This window comes from Eschrichtius robustus, chromosome 12, assembly GCF_028021215.1.
Source record: "Eschrichtius robustus isolate mEscRob2 chromosome 12, mEscRob2.pri, whole genome shotgun sequence".
NCBI classification, from domain to species: domain Eukaryota; kingdom Metazoa; phylum Chordata; class Mammalia; order Artiodactyla; family Eschrichtiidae; genus Eschrichtius; species Eschrichtius robustus.
The window spans coordinates 63,829,185-63,854,489 of NC_090835.1; the positions used below are offsets into that span (position 1 = coordinate 63,829,185).

General features: G+C 36.3%; 1 protein-coding gene across 2 annotated transcripts in view; it reads right to left on the minus strand.

Annotated features, from left to right (window-relative positions):
* PRIM2 (DNA primase subunit 2) overlaps positions 1 to 25,305 on the minus strand; it is a 282,564-nt gene that overhangs the window by 249,581 nt on the left and 7,678 nt on the right. The window lies entirely within an intron of this gene.

A 25,305-nucleotide genomic window follows, 5' to 3' on the forward strand; every position in this document is an offset into this window, starting at 1 on the left:
AAATCATAATAAGGTCACAGACACCCCAAAACACACCACCAGACATGGACCTGCCCACCAGAAAGACAAGATCCAGCCTCATCCACCAGAACAGAGGCACTACTCCCCTCCACCAGGAAGCCTACACAACCCACTGAGCCAACCTTAGCCACTGGGGGCACACACCAAAAACAACGGGAACTACAAACCTGCAGCCTGCGAAAAGGAGAACCCAAACACAGCAAGGTAAGCAAAATGAGAAGACAGAGAAACACACAGCAGATGAAGGAGCAAGGCAAAAACCCACAAGACCTAACAAATGAAGAGGAAACAGGCAGTCTACCTGAAAAAGAATTCAGAATAATGATAGTAAAGATGATCCAAAATCTTGGAAATAGAATGGAGAAAATACAAGAAAAGTTTAACAAGGACCTCAAAGAACTAAAGAGCAAACAAACAGTGATGAACAACACAATAAATGAAACTAAAAATTCTCTAGAAGGGATCAATAGCAGAATAACTGAGGCAGAAGAACGGATAAGTGACCTGGAAGATAAAATAGTGGAAATAACTACTGCAGAGCAGAATAAGGAAAAAAAGAATGAAAAGAATTGAGGACAGTCTCAGAGACCTCTGGAACAACATTAAACGCACCAACATTCGAATTATAGGGGTCCCAGAAGAAGAAGAGAAAAAGGGATTGAGAAAAGATTTGAAAATATTATACTTGAAAACTTCCCTAATATGGGAAAGGAAATAGTTAATCAAGTCCAGGAAGCACAGAGAATCCCATACAGGATAAATCAAATGAGAAACACGCCAAGGCACATATTAATCAAACTATCAAAAATTAAATACAAAGAAAATATATTAAAAGCAGCAAGGGAAAAACAACAAATAACATACAAGGGAATCCCCATAAGGTTAACAGCTGATCTTTTAGCACAAACTCTGCAAGCCTGAAGGGAGTGACAGGACATATTTAAAGTGATGAAAGGGAAAACCCTACAACCAAGATTATTCTACCCGGCAAGGATCTCATTCAGATTCAATGTAGAAATCAAAAGCTTTACAGACAAGCAAAAGCTAAGAGAGTTCAGCACCACCAAATCAGCTTTACAACAAATGCTAAAGGAACTTCTCTAGGCAGGAAACACAAGAGAAGGAAAAGACCTACAATAACAAAACCCAAAACAATTAAGAAAATGGTAATAGGAACATACATATCGATAATTACCTTAAATGTAAATGGATTAATGCTCCAACTAAAAGACACAGACTGGCTGAATGGATACAAAAACAAGACCCATATATATGCTGTCTACAAGAGACCCACTTCAGACCTAGGACACATACAGACTGAAAGTGAGGGGATGGAAAAAGATATTCCACACAAATGGAAATTGAAAGAAAGCTGGAGTACCAATTCTCATATCAGACAAAATAGACTTTAAAACAAAGACTATTACAAGAGACAAAGAAGGATACAACATAATGATCAAGGGGTCAATCCAAGAAGAAGATATAACAATTGTAAATATTTACGCACCCAACATAGGACCACCTCAATAATAAGGCAAATACTAACAGCCATAAAAGGGGAAATCGACAGTAACACAATCATAGTAGGGGACTTTAACACCCCATTTTTACCAATGGACAGATCATCCAAAATAAAAATAAATAAGGAAACACAAGTTTTAAATTATACATTAAACAAGATAGACTTAATTGATATTTATAGGACATTCCATCCAAAAACAAGAGAATACAGTTTCTTCTCAAGTGTTCATGGAACATTCTCCCGGATGGATCATATCTTGGGTCACAAATCAAGCCTTGGTAAATTTAAGAAAATTGAAATCGTATCAAGTATCTTTTCCAACCACAACGTATGAAACTAGATATCAATTACAGGAAAAGATCTGTAAAAAAACAACACATGGAGGCTAAACAATACACAACTTAATAACCAAGAGATCACTGAAGAAATCAAAGAGGAAATCAAAAAATACCTGGAAACAAATGACAATGAAAACACAATGAGCCAAAACCTATGGGATGCAGCAAAGGCAGTTCTAAGAGAGAAGTTTATAGCAATACAATCCTACCTTAAGAAACAAGAAACATCTCAAATAAACAACCTAACCTTACACATAAAGTAATTAGATAAAGAAGAACAAAAAAACCCCAAAGTTAGCAGAAGGAAAGAAATCATAAAGATCGGATCAGAAATAAATGAAAAAGAAATGAAGGAAACAACAGCAAAGATCAATAAAACTAAAAGCTGGTTCTTTGAGAAGATAAACAAAATTGATAAACCATTAGCCAGACTCAGCAAGAAAAAAAGGGAGAAGACTCAGATCAATAGAATTAGAAATGAAAAAGGAGAAGTAACAACTGACACTGCAGACATACAAAGGATCATGAGAGATTACTACAAGCAACTATATGCCAATAAAATGGACAACGTGCAAGAAATAGACAAATTCTTAGAAACGCGCAACCTTCCGTGACTGAAGCGGGAAGAAATAGAAAGTATGAACAGACCAATCACAAGCACTGACATTGAAACTGTGATTAAAAATCTTCCAACAAACAAAAGTCCAGGACCAGATGGCTTCACAGGCAAATTCTATCAAACATTTAAAGAGCTAACACCTATCCTTCTTAAACTCTTCCAAAATATAGCAGAGGGAGGAAGACACCCCAACTCATTCTACGAGGCCACCATCCCCCTGATACCAAAACCAGACAAAGATGTCACAAAGAAAGAAAACTAGAGGCCAATATCACTGATGAACATAGATGCAAAAATCCTCAACAAAATACTAGCAAACAGAATCCAACAGCACATTAAAAGCATCATACACCATGATCAAGTGGGGTTTATCCCAGGAATGCAAGGATTCTTCAATATATGCAAATCAATCAATGTGATACACCATATTAACAAAATGAAGGAGAAAAACCATATGATCATTTCAATAGATGCAGAGAAAGCTTTTGACAAAACTCAACACCTATTTATGATAAAAACCCTCCAGAAAGTAGGCATAGAGGGAACTTACCTCAACATAATAAAGGCCATATATGACAAACCCACAGCCAACATCATCCTCAATGGTGAAAAACTGAAACCATTTCCACTAAGATCAGGAACAAGACAAGGTTGCCCACTCTCACCATTATTATTCAACATAGTTTTGGAAGTGTTAGCCACAGCAATCAGAGAAGAAAAAGAAATAAAAGGAATCCAAATCAGAAAAGAAGAAGTAAAGCTGTCACTGTTCGCAGATGACATGATACTCTACATAGAGAATCCTAAAGATGCTACCAGAAAACTACTAGAGCTAATCAATGAATTTGGCAAAGTAGCGGGATACAAAATTAATGCACAGAAATCTCTTGCATTTCTATACACTAATGATGGAAAATCTGAAAGTGAAATTAAGAAAACACTCCCATTTACCACTGCAACAAAAAGACTAAAAAACCTAGAAATAAACCTACCTAAGGAGACAAAAGACCTGTATGCAGAAAATTATAAGACACTGATGAAAGAAATTAAAGATGATACAAATAGATGGAGAGATATACCATGTTCTTGGATTGGAAGAATCAACATTGTGAAAACGACTATACTGCCCAAAGCAATCTACAGATTCAGTGTAATCCCTATCAAACTACCACCAGCATTTTTCACAGAACTAGAACAAAAAATTTCACAATTTGTATGGAAACACAAAAGACCTCAAATAGCCATAGCAATCTTGAGAAAGAAAAACGCACCTGGAGGAATCAGGCTCCCTGACATCAGACTATACTACAAAGCTACTGTAATCAAGACAGTATGGTACTGGCACAAAAACAGAAATATAGATCAATGGAACAAGATAGAAAGCCCAGAGATAAACCCACGCACATATGGTCACCTTATCTTTGATAAAGGAGGCAAGAATATACAATGGAGAAAAGACATCCTCTTCAATAAGTGGGGTTGGGAAAACTGGACAGCTACATGTAAAAGAATGAAATTAGAACACTCCCTAACATCATACACAAAAATAAACTCAAAATGGATTAAAGACCTAAATGTAAGGCCAGACACTATCAAACTCTTAGAGGAAAACATAGGCAGAACACTCTATGACATAAATCACAGCAAGATCCTTTTTGACCCACCTCCTAGAGAAATGGAAATAAAAACAAAAATAAACAAATGGGACCTAATGAAACTTAAAAGCTTTTGCACATCAAAGGAAACCATAAACAAGATGAAAAGACAACCCTCAGAATGGGAGAAAATATTTGCAAATGAAACTGACAAAGGATTAATCTCCAAGATTTACAAGCAGCTCATGCAGCTCAATATCAAAAAAACAAACAACCCAATCCAAAAATGGGCAGAAGACCTAAACAGACATTTCTCCAAAGAAGATATACAGATTGCCAACAAACACATGAAAGAATGCTCAACATCATTAATCATTAGAGAAATGCAAATCAAAACTACAATGAGATATCATCTCATACAGGTCAGAGTGGCCATCATCCAAAAATCTACAAACATAAATGCTGGAGAGGGTGTGGAGAAAAGGGAACCCTCTTGCACTGTTGGTGGGAATGTAAATTGATACAGCCACTATGGAGAACAATATGGAGGTTCCTTAAAAACTAAAAATAGAACTACCATACGACCCAGCAATCCCACTACTGGGCATATATCCTGAGAAAACCATAATTCAAAAAGAGTCATGTACCACAATGTTCACTGCAGCTCTATTTACAACAGCCAGGACATGGAAGCAACCTAAGTGTCCATCAACAGATGAATGGATAAAGAAGATGTGGCACATATATACAATGGAATATTATTCAGCCATAAAAAGAAACGAAATTGAGTTATTTGTAGTGAGGTGGATGGACGTAGAGTCTGTCATACAGAGTGAAGTATGTCAGAAAGAGAAAAACAAATACTGTATGCTAACACATATATATGGAATCTAAAAAAAAAAAATGGTCATGAAGAACCTAGGGGGGCAAGACGGGAATAAAGACGCAGACCTACTAGAGAATGGACTTGAGGACTGCGGAGGGGGAAGGGTAAGCTGGGACAAAGTGAGAGTGGCATGGACATATATACACTACCAAATGTAAAACAGATAGCTAGTGGGAAGCAGCCGCATAGCACAGGGAGATCAGCTCAGTGCTTTGTGACCACCTAGAGGGGTGGGATAGGGAGGGTGGGAGGGAGGGAGACGCAAGAGGGAAGAGATATGGGGATATATGTATATGTGTAACTGATTCACTTTGTTATAAAGCAGAAACTAACACACCATTGTAAAGCAGTTATACTCCAATAAAGATGTTAGAAAAAAAAAAAAGAACCACTGTGAGAATAATAAAAGTATCATATTTGTGGAGTCTGCCTATATAAAGGAAGCCCTGTGTTAATGCCTTCATTTAAATCATTTGGAAAGAAGTTAAAGGTACAATTATAACAGAAACACAAAGAGCTCTGTCTCAATCACAAATTTTTCTAAATAAAAAAGAGAACAAATTGAAATCTGCTAACCAGCATAATCCCTCAAATTCAGTTCAACACAAAAAGTTCATTTAATATATAATATATATATGGTGATTTATAATAATACTAACCCTGAGAAAGGATAAGTACTCCATGTTACTGTACTGATCTTAAAGATTACCCCGTATTCATGAAACAGAACAGAGGCAAATCTTTTGAAATGACTACTATTTCTCTCAAAATCGACTCATACGTTTACTCAACTCTCAAAGAGAACACCGTGCTTGGAACCCTTAGGCAATTCAACTCCAAGTTGCCTACTTCACGCTCTTTGAACATACAACTTACTTCCCCACTCTGAAGACAAACATGCCCCTTCATCTGGTTACTAATCCTTTCCCTCCTCAGTCCCCTTTAGACCTGGACGTCCACCGAGTACTGAGAGTGTGTCCAACCACCGTTACGCCCTCCTCCAGGCCCCTCTCCACTCCCATCACGGGCAATGCCCCATCAGAAGTCCTGTGGAAGGCATCCAGGCTTATCACACACGTGTTCTCTAGTGTGTTCTGTTCTTATGTCTGTGCGTCCTGCCTCAGCTGTACCATCACACTCCCTATTGGTTAAAATTTATTCTGTGTCAAAGAGAGAGATTAAAGGTACACATATTTCTCCACTTTGCAGGCACCATATTAAAATCACTTTGTGACTTACTGATAGGCTTATAATAATTTGTAAACATGTCACAGAGGGTAAGGTATAAAGACATTCATGTACATCACAGAAACGACATTTTCATATTTTAAGTAATAGGAATAGAGTTGACCACATGATGGATGCAGATTCCAAAAGAGCTTCAGCAACCCAAATGAGATCAACTAACAATGGCAACAGTGTAAGGGTCAAAATGATCAGAAAACCATGTCCACCTCAAGGCCAACTTGCAAATATCTAAGACATAATCACACACAAGGGAACACCAAAAACTATTTTAAAATTCTACACACATAAAACTATTAAATCAATGTAAAAATCAATGTTCCAATGTTAACTGGAAAAAAGCAACCAAAAGTTCCTAGTAAATTCGTATAACTGACATTTTCAATAACAAATGACAATTTAAACTTTAATTCATGTTCACTGAAAAGAAGTTACCAGCCAAAAATGACATAAAATAACTTCTAAGATAGATGAAATTCAGATTTCAAACTACAGGGGATAAGAAACAAATTATAAATGTCAGGTTCACGATAAGGAAAGCTATTTTAAAATAAGCAAAAATAAGCAGTTCAAAGTTTACACGTACTCATTTTCAGTGAGCCAGGCAATAAGGCTACCAACCACTCTTGCCTTCTCTCAAAACCCTCACTCCCTGAACACATTTGGCAACTGACCAACTCTTGTTCTATTTAACACGCAGTGGAGTTTTCATCTGTGACACACAAAATCCTCTCCAACCTGGATGCTCAGCTTCACTGTCCCTGCCATTCAGTACTATTCTCGTGAAAAGCATCCTTCCATTAGCCACTGGCATTTCAAATCAAATAAAAAAATATGTGACTGTCCTGAGAAGGTTTTTAAAAACATCAAGGTAAATTAGGAGCTTCTGTCAGACTCTGAACTGCAGCAGCACAGAGACCCTTTGTCTGGGAGGCTGTCAGCTGTCAAAGCCTGACCTTTGCCTAACTGGTCAGCTGAGGAAGCATTAACACAATCTGTTTAACCTCTCCCATTCATCTTTAACGTGACACAAGGTTAAGTCAATCAACTCAGCAATGAGAGGTCCAAAACAGTCCCCACAGACAGCAATATCTACTCATTTCTTATCCTTCCAAGAAATTTCAGTTTTAAAATCCAAGTTATTTACACATAAGTCCAAGAATGAAAAATATCAGTTTTTCCTTTTTGAATACTTCATATTAAGGCTTTCTGTTGTATGTCATGAAGATTCAAAATCTACCAGATATTAGAAACCCAAATATAGACTAAATGAGCCAAAGTATCAAAGGACTGCCAGAGCCAGAAAGAGAACACAAGAGTCCCACATCTGATAACTGGCCCCATTTTCACCTCCTCCAAATTTGTATCCAATAAAATTACATCAGCCATGGCAAACTGAACAAAAACAAAATTTAAAAGAAAAAGCTATGCAAAGAAATTAATTATCCCTTTTTCCATACATATTTCTCCATGAAAGCAAACATAATGCAATTTAGTTATAACACTGCATGTCCTCCTAATGTAAAAATGTCATTGCAGGCACTTCCCTGGTGGTCCGGTGGTTAAGACTCCATGCTCCCAATGCGGGCGGCCCTGGTTCAATCCCTGGTCAGGGAACTAGATCCCGCATGCCGCAACTAAGAGCCCACATGCCACAACAAAGACCCAGCGCAGCCAAATAAATAAATAAATATTTTTTTTAAATGTCACTGCAGCATTAATGAAACTGAAAAGATGGAAAAATGCACACAAACACAGCAGACAAGCACTTGAAGACCAGACAGACTCTAAGATGTGTATGTCAGTGGTCCAGCTTCTGTGACATGAAAACCAAGATGGCCTGTGGCTCTCCACCTGCTGCTGTTTCCTTCTGCCTCGGCTTAGGCGGCAGGGCCTATTATACATCCGAGACCAGCTTATGTGACAAATGTTAGTAACTTTTCCCTACACCTTGCTTTGTCCTGAGTCTAAAACATGGGTCCTAAGCCTAAAAGCATCACTGACACCTGTTTTAACATAATAGTTCTCAAAGCAAACCAAATATGCTAACCAAAGTGAAGGAAATGTGCGTGTTCCTACTAATTATAAAAGTTTGGAAATTGGAAGGACTACAGGGATCAAGGGGCAAGCTAATCAACAGCACCTGAATTCAAGTGCCTTACCTGCCAGGATGAGGTGCCATGGGAGAGTACCAGGAGAAGAGGAGAACAGGTCTCTGCCAGGAAAGTGATTACGTCTGCCCCAGGAATGACTTTTCTGCCAGGCACCCTACAACACTTTCTCACTCTACCTGCCATGAACCCCCAACAGCTACAACCACTTGATCAAGTTTTATCTCTAGTGTTTATTTCAAAAAGAAAAGGCATAATGTTTTTCACACTCTCCACACCTTCATCCAAGGTTCTGATAAATCCCCTCAGACAACTAGCTCTATCTTATCCCCCACACCTAGAATCACTGAACTAGAAAAACCAAAACAGTCACCAAAGAAGCCAAAGTTACTGTTCTTTTTAGAAACTATACGGGATGCCCATCCATCATGATGGACAGTACAAATGTGGACAGTAATGTTCCCTTCAGTCAATCTTCCCATTTTATACATATTTCTACATCTTACTTTAATGTATATGTTTATTAAGATGCACCTCAAATGACATGGAGAATAAAACAATAAATAATTATAGCAAGCAGATTAGAAACAACCAGAGTAGTATTAAAAACCAATCATGATTGCCAACACACTTGTTAAAAGTATGCATATATTTTCCATAAATTACTGTTTCCTAAAATAAAAATCCAAAATAGATTTTTTTTAAATTGCAACAAAACATACCAATCTAATAACCTCAAAGTTCTCCAACATATAGGCATTTATTGCCTCTGTGTCGTCCTTAACATCACTAGAGAACATACATGTCAGGCACAGTACTAAATACACCATACACTCTATCTCCTTTAAACCTCACAACTCTGTGAAGTGGGGATTGTGAGTATTCCCATTTTGAAGATGAGGAAACTGAAATACAGATTCAAAATTACATAGCTGACTGTCAAGTCTGGATTGAATTTTATGCTACTTATAAACCAATAAGTTTGCCTATTACTGTTTAATGCAGGCAGGCAGAAGACACAGACGCCTGCATTAGAGACAGAGACCTTTATTATCCACAGTGCAGGAAGCAGCAAAAGAACCAGCATGTTTGTGTGGTTCTCCTTCCCCCAGGGGCAACATGACACAGCACAGACAGATGCTCGGAGTACAGTGAGGTTGCACTGCAGCTAAGGAGCCCTGGGAACCAGTCACTTTCATAGCAGGCAGTAAGCGACCCTCCTCTATGTACCCAGGAAGGCATTACCTCATCCCTCAAGGTTGCCTGCTAAAAACACAGCTGTGAGAAATGGCCCAGGTAAAGACTGCTCAAGACCCTGCATTCCTAACATACCGAGCAAGATGTGCAAGAGCAGGAGAGACCCGTGGAGGAGGGTTTTTCCCGACACCGATATGTGCTGAACTGCTATCATTAATAAAATACATTCCAAAAGTTTAACTTTTTTCCCTAAATTTAAAATTATAATTGTTGAGATTGCTGAGGCTTCTGGTTAAAAATGGTAAACTGAACATAAATATTTATTTCCACTACCTCCACAACAAAATTAAAATGTGACAATATAAGTGTAAAAAGAATATAAACCACAACGGACAAACAAAATAGTGGAAGAGAAAGGTCTACATATTTTTGGAAAAGAGATGAAAGTGCATTAACAGATTTAGAAAAAAAGAGGAACCTACAACTTAATCCCTGGAGAAAATTATACTGAAAAGAAGAAAGCCAATATGACTGGAGAGAGTAGAAAAAATCATGAATTAGAAGCACCATATATAAAAGAGGAAAGATGCAAGTCAGGGAATGCAAAAAAAATAAAGTCACCACAGTGAGCAGTGGGCTCCTGCTCTCAGATACAAGAACATCAGCACTAAGACATAAATCACTGTGGAAGAACACTGGAGGCTTCCTCTGAAACACTGACTTTGGCAGGGCTCATCCAACAATCAAATATTAAAAAAAAAAGAGAGATCAAATGAGATCCAATAGTAAATAAGCATCATATACACCTGCAAAGAGCACATAAAACCCAATCTTCCAATTTACTTTTTCATATCTCAATCTTAAATAAAAACAAATAGTCAAGGATCATTAAACATTCAAGGAAAAATTCAACGTGAAGGACTATCTAAAATGGATGACTAAATAAAGGAATGAGAGGTAAACAGACAATTAATGGAGCAGAAGACAACTAATAATCTTTAAAAGAAAGGAGAAAATATATTCATGAAGCAAAAACAGAAGGCTATAAAAAGGAGAACCAGAAAGGACTATTCGAAACTAAAGACAGGAGGACGGCAGACAGCAGAAGCAAAAAGAACTACAATCCTGCAGCCTGTGGAAAAGAAACCACATTCACAGAAAGATAGACAAGATGAAAAGGCAGAGGGCTATGTACCAGATGAAGGAACAAGATAAAACCCCAGAAAAACAACTAAATGAAGTGGAGATAGGCAACTTTCCAGAAAAGGAATTCAGAATAATGATAGTGAAGATGATCCAGGACCTCGGAAAAACAATGGAGGCAAAGATCGAGAAGATGCAAGAAATGTTTAACAGAGACCTAGAAGAATTAAAGAACAAACAAACAGAGATGAACAATACAGTAACTGAAATGAAAAATACACTAGAAGGAATCAATAGCAGATAACTGAGGCAGAAGAACGGATAAGTGACCTGGAAGACAGAATGGTGGAATTCACTGCTGCGGAACAGACTAAAGAAAAAAGAATGAAAAGAAATGAAGACAGCCTAAAAGACCTCTAGGACAACATTAAGCGCAACAAAATTCGCATTATAGGGGTCCCAGAAGGAGAAGAGAGAGAGAAAGAACCAGAGAAAATACTTGAAGAGATTATAGTCAAAAACTTCCCTAACATGGGAAAGGAAATAGCCACCCAAGTCCAGGAAACGCAGAGAGTCCCATACAGGATAAACCCAAGGAGAAACACACTGAGACACATAGTAATCAAATTGGCAAAAACTAAAGGCAAAGAAAAATTATTGAAAGCAGCAAGGGAAAAACGACAAATAATATACAAGGGAACTCCCATAAGGTTAACAGCTGATTTCTCAGCAGAAACTCTACAAGCCAGAAGGGAGTGGCATGATATACTTAAAGTGATGAAAGGGAAGAACCTACAACCAAGATTACTCTACCCGGCAAGGATCTCATTCAGATTCAATGTAGAAATCAAAAGCTTTACAGACAAGCAAAAGCTAAGAGAATTCAGCACCACCAAACAAGCTCCACAACAAATGCTAAAGGAATTTCTCCAAGTGGGAAACACAAGAAAAGAAAAAGACCTACAAAAACAAACCCAAAATGATTAAGAAAATGGTCATAGGAACATACATATCGATAATTACCTTAAACATGAATGGATTAAATGCTCCAACCAAAAGACACAGGCTTGCTGAATGGATACAAAAACAAGACCCATATATATGCTGTCTACAAGACACCCACTTCAGACCTAGGGACACATACAGACTGAAAGTGAGGGGACAGAAAAAGATATTCCATGCAAATGGAAATCAAAAGAAAGCTGGAGTAACTATACTCATATCAGATAAAACAGACTTTAAAATAGAGAATGTTACCAGAGACAAGGAAGGACACTACATAATGATCAAGGGATCAATCCAAGAAGATATAACAATTATAAATATATATGCACCCAACATAGGAGCACCTCAATACATAAGGCAACTGCTAACAGCTATAAAAGAGGAAATCAACAGTAACACAATAATAGTGGGGGACTTTAACACCTCACTTACACCAATGGACAGATCATCCAAAATGAAAATAAATAAGGAAACAGAAGCTTTAAATGACACAACAGACCAGATAGATTTAATTGATATTTATAGGACATTCCATCCAAAAACAGCAGATTATACGTTCTTCTCAAGTGCGCACGGAACATTCTCCAGGATAGATCACATCTTGGGTCACAAATCAAGCCTCAGTAAATTTAAGAAAATTGAAATCATATCAAGCATCTTTTCTGACCACAACGCTATGAGATTAGAAATGAATTACAGGGAAAAAAACGTAAAAAAGACAAACACATGGAGGCTAAACGATACGTTACTAAATAACCAAGAGGTCACTGAAGAAATCAAAGAGGAAATTAAAAAATACCTAGAGACAAATGACAATGAAAACACGATGATCCAAAACCTATGGGATGCAGCAAAAGCAGTTCTAAGAGGGACGTTTATAGCTATACAAGCCTACCTCAAGAAACAAGAAAAATCTCAAATAAAAAATCTAACCTTATACCTAAAGGAACTAGAGAAAGAAGGACAAACAAAACCCAAAGTTACCAGAAGGAAAGAAATCATAAAGATCAGAGCAGAAATAAATGAAATAGAAACAAAGAAAACAATAGCAAAGATCAATAAAACTAAAAGCTGGTTCTTTGAGAAGATAAAATTGATAAACCATTAGCCAGACTCATCAAGAAAAAGAGGGAGAGGACTCAAATCAATAAAATTCAAAATGAAAAAGGAGAAGTTACAACAGACACCGCAGAAATACAAAGCATCCTCAGAGACTACTACAAGCAACGCTATGCCAAAAAAATGGACAACCTGGAAGAAATGGACAAATTCTTAGAAAGGTATAACCTTCCAAGACTGAACCAGGAAGAAATACAAAATATGAACAGACCAATCACAAGTAATGAAATTGAAACTGTGATTAAAAATCTTCCAACAAACGAAAGTCCAGAACCAGATGGCTTCAAACATTTAGAGAAGAGCTAACACCCATCCTTCTCAAACTCTTCCAAAAAATTGCAGAGGAAGGAACACTCCCAAACTCATTCTATGAGGCCACCATCACCCTGATACCAAAACCAGACAAAGATACTACAAAAAAAGAAAATTACAGACCAATATCAGTGATGAATACAAATGCAAAAATCCTCAACAAAATACTAGCAAACAGAATCCAACAGCACATTAAAAGGATCATACACCATGACCAAGTGGGATTTATCCCAGGGATGCAAGGATTCTTCAATATATGCAAATCAATCAATGTGATACACCATATTAACACATTGAAGAATAAAAACCATATGATCATCTCAATAGATGCAGAAAAAGCTTTCGACAAAATTCAACATCCATTTATGATAAAAACTCTCCAGAAAGTGGGCACAGAGGGAACCTACCTCAACATAATCAAGGCCATATATGACAAACCCACAGCAAACATCATTCTCAATGGTGAAAAACTGAAACCATTTCCTCTAAGATCAGGAACAACACAAGGATGTCCACTCTCACCACTATTATTCAACATAGTTTTGGAAGTCCTAGCCATGGCAATCAGAGAAGAAGAAGAAATAAAAGGAATACAAACTGGAAAAGAAGTAAAACTGTCACTGTTTGCAGATGACATGATACTATACGTAGAGAATCCTAAAGATGCCACCAGAAAACTACTAGAGCTAATCAATGAATTTGGTAAAGTTGCAGGATACAAAATTAATGCACAGAAATCTCTTGCATTCCTCTACACTAATGATGAAAAATCTGAAAGAGAAATTAAGGAAACACTCCCATTTACCACTGCAACAAAAAGAATAAAATACCTAGGAACAAACCTACCTAGGGAGACAAAAGACCTGTATGCATAAAAATATAAGACACTGATGAAAGAAATGAAAGATGACACCAACAGATGGAGAGATATACCATATTCTTGGATTGGAAGAATCAATATTGTGAAAATGACTATACTACCCAAAGCAATCTACAGATTCAATGCAATCCTTATCAAATTACCAATGGCATTTTTTACGGAACTAGAACAAAAAATCTTAAAATTTGTATGGAGACACAAAAGACTCCGAATAGCCAAAGCAGTCTTGAGGGAAGAAAACGGAGCTGGAGGAATCAGACTCCCTGACTTCAGACTATACTACAAAGCTACAGCAATCAAGACAATATGGTACTGGCACAAAAACAGAAACACAGATCAATGGAACAAGATAGAAAACCCAGAGATAAACCCACGGACCTATGGTCAACTAATCTATGACAAAGGAGGCAAGGATATACAATGGAGAAAAGACAGTCTCTTCAATAAGTGGTGTTGGGAAAACTGGACAGCTACATGTAAAAGAATGAAATTGGAACACTCCCTAACACCATACACAAAAATAAACTCAAAATGGATTAGAGACCTAAATGTAAGATTGGACACTATAAAACTCTTAGAGGAAAACATAGGAAGAACACTCTTTGACATAAATCACAGCAAGATCTTTTTTGATCCACCTCCTAGAGTAATGGAAATAAAAACAAAAATAAACAAATGGGACCTAATGAAACTTCAAAGCTTTTGCACAGCAAAGGAAACCATAAACAAGACGAAAAGACAACCTTCAGAATGGGAGAAAATATTTACAAACAAATCAGCGGACAAAGGATTAATCTCCAAAATACATAAACAGCTCATGCAGCTCAATATTAAAAAAACAAACAACCCAATCCAAAAATTGGCAGAAGACCTAAATAGACATTTCTCCAAAGAAGACATACAGATGGCGAATAGGCACATGAAAAGCTGCTCAACATCACTAATTATTAGAGAAATGCAAATCAAAACTACAAAGAGGTATCACCTCACACCAGTTAGAATGGGCATCATCAGAAAATCTACAAACAACAAATGCTGGAGAGGGTGTAGAGAAAAGGGAACCCTCTTGCTCTGCTGGTGGGAATGTAAATTGACACAGCCACTAGGGAAAACAGTACGGAGGTTCCTTAAAAAACTAAAAATAGAACTACCCTAGCACCCAGCAATCCCACTACTGGGCATATACCCAGAGAAAACCATAATTCAAAAAGAGTCATGTACCCCAATGGTCACTGCAGCACTATTTACAACAGCCAGAACATGCAAGCAACCTAAATGCCCATCGACAGACAAATGGATAAAGAAGTTGTGGTACATATATACAATGGAATATTACTCAGCCATAAAAAGGAACAAAATTGGGTCATTTGTTGAAACGTGGATGGATCTAGACTGTCATACAGAGTGAAGTAAGTCAGAAAGAGAAAAACAAATATCGTATATTAACGCATATATGTGGAACCTAGAAAAATGGTACAGATGAACGGGTTTGCAGGGCAGAAATTGAGATACAGATGTAGAGAAAAACGTATGGACACCAAGGGGGGAAAGCGGCTGGGGGGGTGGGGTAGTGGTGTGATGAATTGGGAGATTGGAATTGACATGTATACACTGATGTGTATAAAATCAATGACTAATAAGAACCTGCTGTATAAAAAAAATAAAATGAAAGCATAAAATAAAAAGAAATTAAAGACAGGACATCAAAAAAAAAACACAATAAATGTTGGCAAGGATGCGGAGAAAAGAGAACCCTTGTACACTGTTGATGGGAATGCAAATTGGTGCAGCCGCTGGGGAAAACAGTATGGAGGTTTCTGAAAAAACTAAAAATAGAACTACCAGATGACCTGGCAATTCCACCCCTGGGTATATATCTGAAAAAAAAAAAAAAAAAACACTCATTCAAAATGATACATGCACCCTAATGTTCATAGCAACATTATTTAGAATTGCCAAGATATGGAAGCAATCTAAGTGCCCATCATCACATGAATGGATACACACAATGGAATACTACTCAGCCATGAAAAAGAATGAAATTTTGCCATTTGCAGCAACATGCATGGACTTGGAGGACATTATGCTAAGTGAAATAAGTCAGACAGAGAAAGACAAATACTGTTATGATATCATTTATACATGGTTACCAGCAAGGGGGGTGGGGGGGGGGGTGTGAGGGACAATATAGGAGTGGGGGAGTGGGAGACATAAATTATTGAGTATAAGATAGGCTCAAGGATGTATTGTACAACACAAGGAATTCAACCAATATTTTGTAATAACTGTAAATGGAAAGTAACCTTTAAAAATTGTATAAAAAGTTTAAAATAAAAATAAAAAATAAATATATAGAAATTAAAGACAGGAGAGCAGGGGGAAAAAAAGATTTATAAAACAGTTGAAGAACTTTCCTAGAAAATAAAATAAAAAGATAAACTGGATGTTAAAACAAAAAAGAAAATAAGAGGAGAAATCCAGGAGGTCCAAATTCTAACAAACAAGGAATTATAAAGAAAGAGCAATGAAAAACAAAAGGGAAGAAATGATCAAATCCATAACAAAAAGAAATGTTCTAAACAGAAGAACCCAAGTATTCAGATTAAAGGGCCCATGGCGTTCCCATCCGAGAACAAAAAACAATTCAGACATCATCATGAAATTTCACAAACGGTGGGAGGGCAAAACTACAGAAAGTGAGACACAGTTCAAATGGAAACAAAAAGAAAGCTAGGGTAGCAATACTTATATCAGACAAAATAGACTTTAAAACAAAGACTCTAACAAGAGACAAAGAAGACCATTACATAACGATCAAGGGATCAATCCAGTAAGAAGATATAACAACTGTAAATACATATACACCCCACATGGGAGCACCTAAATACAAAAAAGCAAGTATTAATAAACATAAAGAGACAGTAACAAAATAATAGTAGGGGACTTTAACACTCACATTAAGTGACAGATCATCCATACAGAAACTCATTAAGGAAACACTGGCATTCAATGACACATAAGAACAGATGAACTTAACAGATATATAGAGAGCAATCCATCCAAAAGCAGAATACATTCTTTTCAAGTCCACATAAAACATTCCCCAGGACATATCACATGCTAGGCAACAAAATAGTTCCAAAAAATTTAAGAAGACTGAACTCATATCAAGCATCTTTTCCGACCACAACACTATGAGACTAGAAATCAAGTATAAGAAAAAAAATACCAAAAACCCCAAATACATGGAGTCTAAACAACATGCTACTAAACAACCAATGGGTCCCTGAAGAAATCAAAGAGAAAGTTAAATTACATGGAGACAAGTGAAAGGGAAACAAAACAATCCAAAATCTATGGGATACTGCAAAAGCAGCTCTAAGAGGGAAGTTTATAGTGATATAAATCTACCTCAAGAAACAAGAAAAATCTCAAAACAATTTAACCTTACACCTAAAGGAAGTAGAAAACCAAACAAAACTCAATTAGTAGAAAGAAAGAAATAATAAAAATCAGAGCAAAAATAAATGAAATAGAGACTAACTAAAAAATTAGAAAAGATCAATGAAACTAAGAACTGGTTCTTTGAAAATATAAACAAAATTGACAAACCTCTAGCCAGACTCATCAAGATAGAAAGAGAGGACCCAAATAAATAAAATATTAAACAAAAGAGGAAAAGTTACAACTTCACAGAAATACAAAGGATCATAAGTGATGACCACAAACAATTATACACCAATAAAATGGACAACGTAGAAAGAATGGATAAATTTCTAGAAATGTACAATCTCCCAAGACTGAATCAGGAAAAAATAGAAAATGTGAACAGACCAATTATCAGTATTAAAATTGAATCAGTAATCAAAAATCTCCCAGCAAACAAATGTCCAGGACCTGATGGCAACACAGGTGAACTCTACCAAAGATTTAAAGAAGACCTAAAACCTATCCTTCTCAAACTACTCCAAATGACTGAAGAGGAAGGAATATTTCTGAACTCATTCAACGAGGCCAGCATTACCATGATAGCAAAACAAGACAAAGACACCACAAATAAAAAAAAAAAAAATCAGTGATGAACACAGATACAAATATCCTCAACAAAATATTAGCAAAACAAATTCAACAATACAGTAAAAGGAGCATACACTATGATCAAATGGGATTTACCCCAGACATGCAAGGATGCTGCAGTATCTGCAAATCAATTAATGTGATGTGCAACTAACAAAGAATGAAAATTGTATGATCATCTCAGTAGATGCTGAAAAAGCTTTTGACAAAATTCAAAAACGATTTATGATAAAAACGCTCAACAAAGAGGGTATAGAAGGAATATACCTCAACATAATAAAGGCCCCATATGACAAACCTACAGCCAACATCATACTCAACAGTGAAAAGCTGAAAGCATTTCCTTTAAGATCAGGAACAAGAAAAGAGCGTCCACTCTCGCCACTTTCATTGTACATAGTATTGGAAGTCCTAGCCACAGCAATCAGACAAAAAAAAGAAATAAAAGGAATTCAAATTGTAAAGGAAGAAGTAAAACTGTCACTGTTGACAGATGACGTGATGCATATACAGAAAATCCTAAAGATGCCACTGAAAAACTGTTAGAACTAATAAATGAATCCAGTAAAGTTGTGGAATACAAGATTAATATACAGAAATCTATGGCATTTCTATACACTAACAATGAACTATCAGAAAGAGAAATTAAGAAAACAATCTCACTTACAATTGCATCCATAAGAATAAAATACCTAAGAGAGTAAATCTAACCAAGGTAAAAGACCTGTACTCAGAAAACTATAAGACACTGATGAAAGAAACTAAAGATGACACAAACAAATGGAATGATAAAGCATGCTGATGGAATGGAAGAATTAATATTGTTAAAATGACCATACTACCTAAGGCAACTTACAGAGTCAAAGCAATCTCTATCAAAATACCAGTGGCATTTTTCACAGCACTAAAACAAATAATTCTAAAGTTTGTATGGAAACACAAAAGATCCCAAATAGCCAAAACAATCTTAAAAAAGTAAAACAAAACTGGAGGTATCATGCTCCCTGATTTCAAGCTATATTACAAAGCTACAATAATCAAAACAGTATGGTACTGGCACAAAAGCAGATACATAGATCAATGGGACAGACTAGAGCGTCCAGAAATAAACCCACACTTATGTGGTCAATTAATCTAAAACAAAGGTTTCAAGAATATACAATGCGGAAAATATAGCATCTTCAATAAGTGGTGTTGAGAAAACTGGACAGGTACATGCAAAAGAATCAAACTGGACTACTTTCTCACACCATGCACAAAAATAAACTCAAAATGGAATAAGACTTAAATGTAAGATCTGAAACCATAAAACTCCAGGAAGAAAACATAGGCAGTACATTCTTTGACGTTGGTCTTAGCAATATTTTTTTGAATATGTCTCCTCAAGCAAGGGAAACAAAAGCAAAAATAAACAAATGTGACATTAAACTTAAAAGCTTTTGGACAACAAAGGAAACTATCAAGAAAACAGAAAGGTAACTTACTGAATGGGAGAAGATATTTTAACAATATAGCTGATAAAGGTTAATATCCAAAATATACAAAGAATTCACACAATTCAACATCACAGAAACAAACAAACAAACAACCAGATTAAAAAATGAAAAGACAAGCTGAATAGACATGCTTCCAAAGAAGACATACGGATGGCCAACAGGCACATGAGAAGATGCTCAACATCACTACTCATCAGGGAAATGCATATCAAAACCACAAGGAGATATCACCTCACACTTGTCAAAATTGGTACCATTAAAAAGACAAGTAACAAGTGTTGGTGAGGATGTGCAGAAAAGGGAGTCCTTGTGCACTCTTGATGGGATTATAAGTTGGTGCAGCCACTATGGAAAACAGTATGGAGATTCCTCAATAAATTAAAAATAGAACTTCCATCATCCAGCAATTTAACTTCTGGGTAGTCACCTGAAGAAAGCAAAAACACTAGTTTGAAAAGATATATGCATTCCAATGTTTATTGCAGCATTATTTACCTTAATCTAGATATGTAAGCAACCTAAGTATCCATTGAGAGAGGAATGAATAAAGAAGATACGGTGTGTATGCATATATATACACAATGGAATATTACTCAGCCACTGCCATTTGCGACAACACAGATGGATCTAGAGGGTATTATGCTAAGTGAAATAAGTCAAACAGAGAAAAACAAATATGGTATGATCTTATTTAACGTGCAATCTAAAATAACAAAACTAACAAAGAAAATAAAACGAAAACAGACTCATAGATACAGAGAACAAACACCTGTTTGCCAAAAGGCAGGGGGCAGGAGGTGGGTGAAATAGGTAAAGGGGATTAAGAGATAACAAATAAGTCATGGGGATGTGATTAAGGAATATAGTCAATAATGTTGTAGTAACTTTCTATGGGAACAGATGGTTACTAGACATTGTGGTGATCATTTCATAATATATGCAAATGCCAAATCATTATGTAGGACTCCTGAAACTAACCTAATATTGTACGTCAACTATATTACAATTAAAAAGAAAAAAAAGAACACCTTGAATCAGTAACTTAAACTTCCACCTTAAGAAACTAGATGTGAAGAGCAAACTAAACCCTAAGCAAGCAGAAGGAAGGAAATAATGAAAATTGTTAATTGATAATAATAAAGAGTAATTAAAGAAATAAGGAATAGAAAAACAATAGAGAAAAAAACAAAACCAAAAGTTATTTGAAAAGATCAACAAAATTGACAAACCTGTACTTAAACGATCAAAAAAAAAAGATTTAAATGGGTAAAATCAAGAATGAAAGAGAGGATATCATAACCAATCTTTAGAAATGAAAAGGATTATAAGGGAACACTATGAACAACTGTATGCATCAATTAGATAACAGATGAAATGGACAAATTTCTAGAAAACAGGAATTACCACAACTGTCTAAAGAATCAGAAAATTTGAACAGATCGACAACAAGTAGAGAATGAATCAGCAATTTTAAAACACCCCACAAAGAGAAGCCTATACCTAGACAGATCACTGGTAAATTCTAGCAAATGTTTTTAAAAAATTAACACCAATCTTTCACAACTTCTTCCCAAAAATAGAACAGGAAGAGACACTTCTCAATTCACTATATGAGACCCATGTTACCCTGATACCAAAACCAGACAAAGACATCATACGAAAACTACAGACTAATATCCCTTACCAATAAACAATAAACACAATCCTCCACAAAAGACTAGCAAATCAAATGCAGCAACATATTAAAAGGATCATACAATACAGCCAAGGGGGATTTATCCCAGGAATATCCCAGCAAGGTTGGTTTAACATCCAAAACTCAATTAATGTAACACACCATATTAATAAAATAAAGGACAAAGCCCTATGATCTTTTCAAAAGGTGCAGAAAAAGCACAAAATCCAACACCCTTTCATGATTAAAATGCTCAACTAAAATTAGAAAGAGATTTCCTCAATCTGGTAAAGGGCATCTACAAAAACCCCACAGCTAACATCATATGTCCTGGTAAAAAAAGACTGAATGCTTTCCCCCTAAAATCAGGAACAAGACAAGCATGTCCACTATTGCCACTTCTATTCAACACTGTACTGGAGATCCTAGCCTGGGAAAATAAGCAAAAATAAATAAAAAGCCTCCAGATTGAAAAGTAAGGATTATTTCTTTATAAGAGACGTAATCCCCTAAGGAATCCACTAAAAACTATTAGAATAAATGATTTTGTAAGGGTGCAAGATACCAGATCAATATACAAAAATCAACTGGATTTCTATACACTAGCAATGAACATTTCAAAAATGAAATAAAAGAAACAACTCCACTTACAATGACATTAAAGAATAAAATACTTAGGTATAAATTTAACAAAAGAACACAATTTTGTTGAAAAAAATTAAAGATCTGAAGAAACAGAAAAAATTTCCATGTTCATGGATCAGGAGACTTAATATTAAGATAGCACGGCTCCCCAAATTGATCCACATAGTCTTCATAATCCTAAACCTGAACCTCAGCTGGTTTATTGGTAGAAACTGACAAGTTGATCCTAAAACTCATAAAATGCAAGGAACCCAGAAGAGCCAAAATAATCTTGAAAAAGAAGAACAAGGTGAGAAGATTCACACTTCTCAATTTCAAATCTTATTACAAAACTACAGGAATCAATATTCAAGAGCACACAGTACCGACATAGGAGAGACACACAGCTCTAACTAACAAAATTGAGTCCATTTATGGTCAAATGACTTTTGACAAGAGTGAAAAAACAATTCAAAGAGAAAAGAATAGCCATTTCAACAAATGATGCTGGGACAACTCGATATCCACATGCAAAAGAATGAAGTTGGGCCCCTACTTCACACCATACACAGAAATTAACTCAAAGTGTAAACAGACCTAAAGAGACCTAAATATAAGGACCAAAACTATAAAACTCTTAGAGAAAAACCATAGGAGTAAATCTTCATGACCTTCCATTAGGCAAATCCTTTTTAGATCCGACAATAAAAACACAAGTAACAAAAGATAAAAACAGTGACTTCCCTGGTGGCGCAGTGATTAAAAATCTGCCTGCCAATGCAGGGGACACGGGTTAGAGTCCTGGTCCGGGAAGATCCCACATGCCACGGGGCAACTAAGCCGTGAGCCACAACTATTGAACCTGCACTCTAGAGCCTGCGAGCCACAGCTACTGAAGTCTGCGTGCCACAACTACTGAAGCCCTCGTGCCTAGAGCCTGAGCTCCGCAATGAGAAGCCTGCGCGCTGCAACAAAGAATAGCCCCCACTTGCCACAACTAGAGAGAGCCTGTGCGCAGCAGCGAAGACCCAACACAGCCAAAAATATAAATAAATAAATAAATAAAATGTTTTTTTAAAAAATGATCTTACCAAGAAAATGAAATGACAACCCTCAGAACGGGAGGAAAAAATCTGTAAATCACATATCTTATAGTGGACTTGTATCCAGAATATGGAAAGAATATGTAACACTCAACAATAAAAAGATAACTCAAATAAAAAACAAAGGATATGAATAGATATTTCTCCAAAGAAAATATACAAATAATCAAATAGCACATGAAAAGATGTTCAACGTCATCAGTCACTAGGGAAATGAAAATCAAAACCACAATGAAGTATCACTTCACACCCACCAGGATGACTATATTCAAAAAAAAAAAAAAACAGACAGCAACAATTGCTGGAGAATGTGAAGCAACTAGAACTCTCCTCACACACTAGTGAGACGTACAATGGTGCAGGCACTCTGGAAAACAGTTTGGCAGTTCCTCGAAAGTTTAAATACAGAATTACCCCATAACCTAGCAATCCCACTCCCAAGTATTATATATATCTGAAACAAATAAAAAGATATCCACACAAATATGTGTATGCAAATATTCACAGCAGCATTATTCATAATAGCTAAAATGTAGAAATAACCCAATGTCCATCAACTATTGAATAGAGAAATGAATATAAAATGAAGTACTGATACATGCTACATATACAACATAGATGAAACTTGAAAATATTATGCTAAGTGAAAGAAGCCAGTAACAAAAGATCACAAGTTATATGAAATGTCCACTTATATGAAATGTCCAGAATAGGCAAATTCACAGAGACAGAAAGCAGATTAGCTGTTGCCAAGGGATGACAGAGTGAGAAATCAAGAGGGACGACTACCGGGCACAGGTTTCTTTTCTAGGGTAACTAAAATGTTCTAAAATTAGATGGTGATGGTTGCACAACTCTATGACTATACTAAAAACCAACAAATTGTACGTTTTAAAAGAGTGAAGTTCAAGGTATGTAAATTCTATCTCAATAAGGCAATTATAAAAAATTATACTTGTGATCTCACTTATATGTGGAATCTAAAAAAGTCCAACTCAGAGAGTAAAGCAGTGGTTGCCAGGGGCTGGGCGGCAGAGCAGACAAGGAGATGCTGGTCACAGGGCACAAACGTCCAGTTATAAGAGGAATAAGCTCTAGGGATCTCACGTACAGCTACTATGAGAGTTGATTCTAAAGGTTCTCACCACAACAACAAAATGGTAATGATGTGAGGTGAAAGATGTGTTAACTAACCTTATTGTGGTAAACATTTCACAACATATACGTGTATCATCACACTGTGCACTTAAAGTGACACAACATTAGCATGTCCATTATATCTCAATAAAGCTGGGGAAAAAAAAATACCATGTAATACTATTTACGTAAAGTTCAAAGACAGGCAGAATTACTTATGATATTAAAAGTCAGGATAGTGGTTATTAGTGGTTATCAGGAGGGAGACGGGGTTAGTAAATGAGAGGAGGCACAAGGCAGCACAGGGTGACAGCAATGTTCTCTTTCTTAACCTCTGTGATACTTCACAGAGCTGGACAGTTATGATTTGTGCACTTTTCTATAGATGTTATACTTCAATAAAAAAGTTTTTTAAAAAAAGAAAGAAACATTATGGTTTTTGCTTAAAAAAATGTACCTGATCTATTGAGACAATCTAGAGTAAAGAATAAATCTTCTCACAAACACTTTTTCTCAACCTAATAAAACCATAATTTCAACAACGGCGAAAAAAATTATTTTTAATATGAGAGGACAAATGAACTATAACTGATATTAGCAGTAACGGACTTCACTAAGGATCAGCATTCTAAGCAAAGTGGAAAACGCAGGAGGTTTGGGTGAGACGGTTCTGGGACCAACACTTTTCTCTGCCCAGGTAGATGTTACTCAGAACCCTCACTGGGTTCAGAGAAGTGATACAAACTGTGGAAAGTGCCTTGCTGGCATATGACAGACACTCAATGTCCACCAAAGGTTTATTTACTTCCCTTCACACAATCTCCTTCCCCCAACGAAATAACCCACCCTGGTTCTTGCTGCAGTGGGCACATCCACTTCTCAGCAGGACAGTGTCCTTCACCTACTCCAACTTCTACTTTTTTTACTTTATTTGGCCTCAAGACACCCATTCTAACACCCAAATAGAGTCCCAAGCCATCCTACTGCCATCTGACTGCTCTAAGTTTTCCAAACAGAATTTTTCTCCCTTCCCACTGCAGCACACTCACCTAAAAGACATAAATTCTATTTCCACCCACAATAATTATCCCTGCTAAATATGTGTCCAACATTTCTTCTATTTTGTTTAATTACTACATGTAACTCATTCAGATTTGTCTACAAAACTATACCTTAAAACTATTCAGATATTTTACCGAC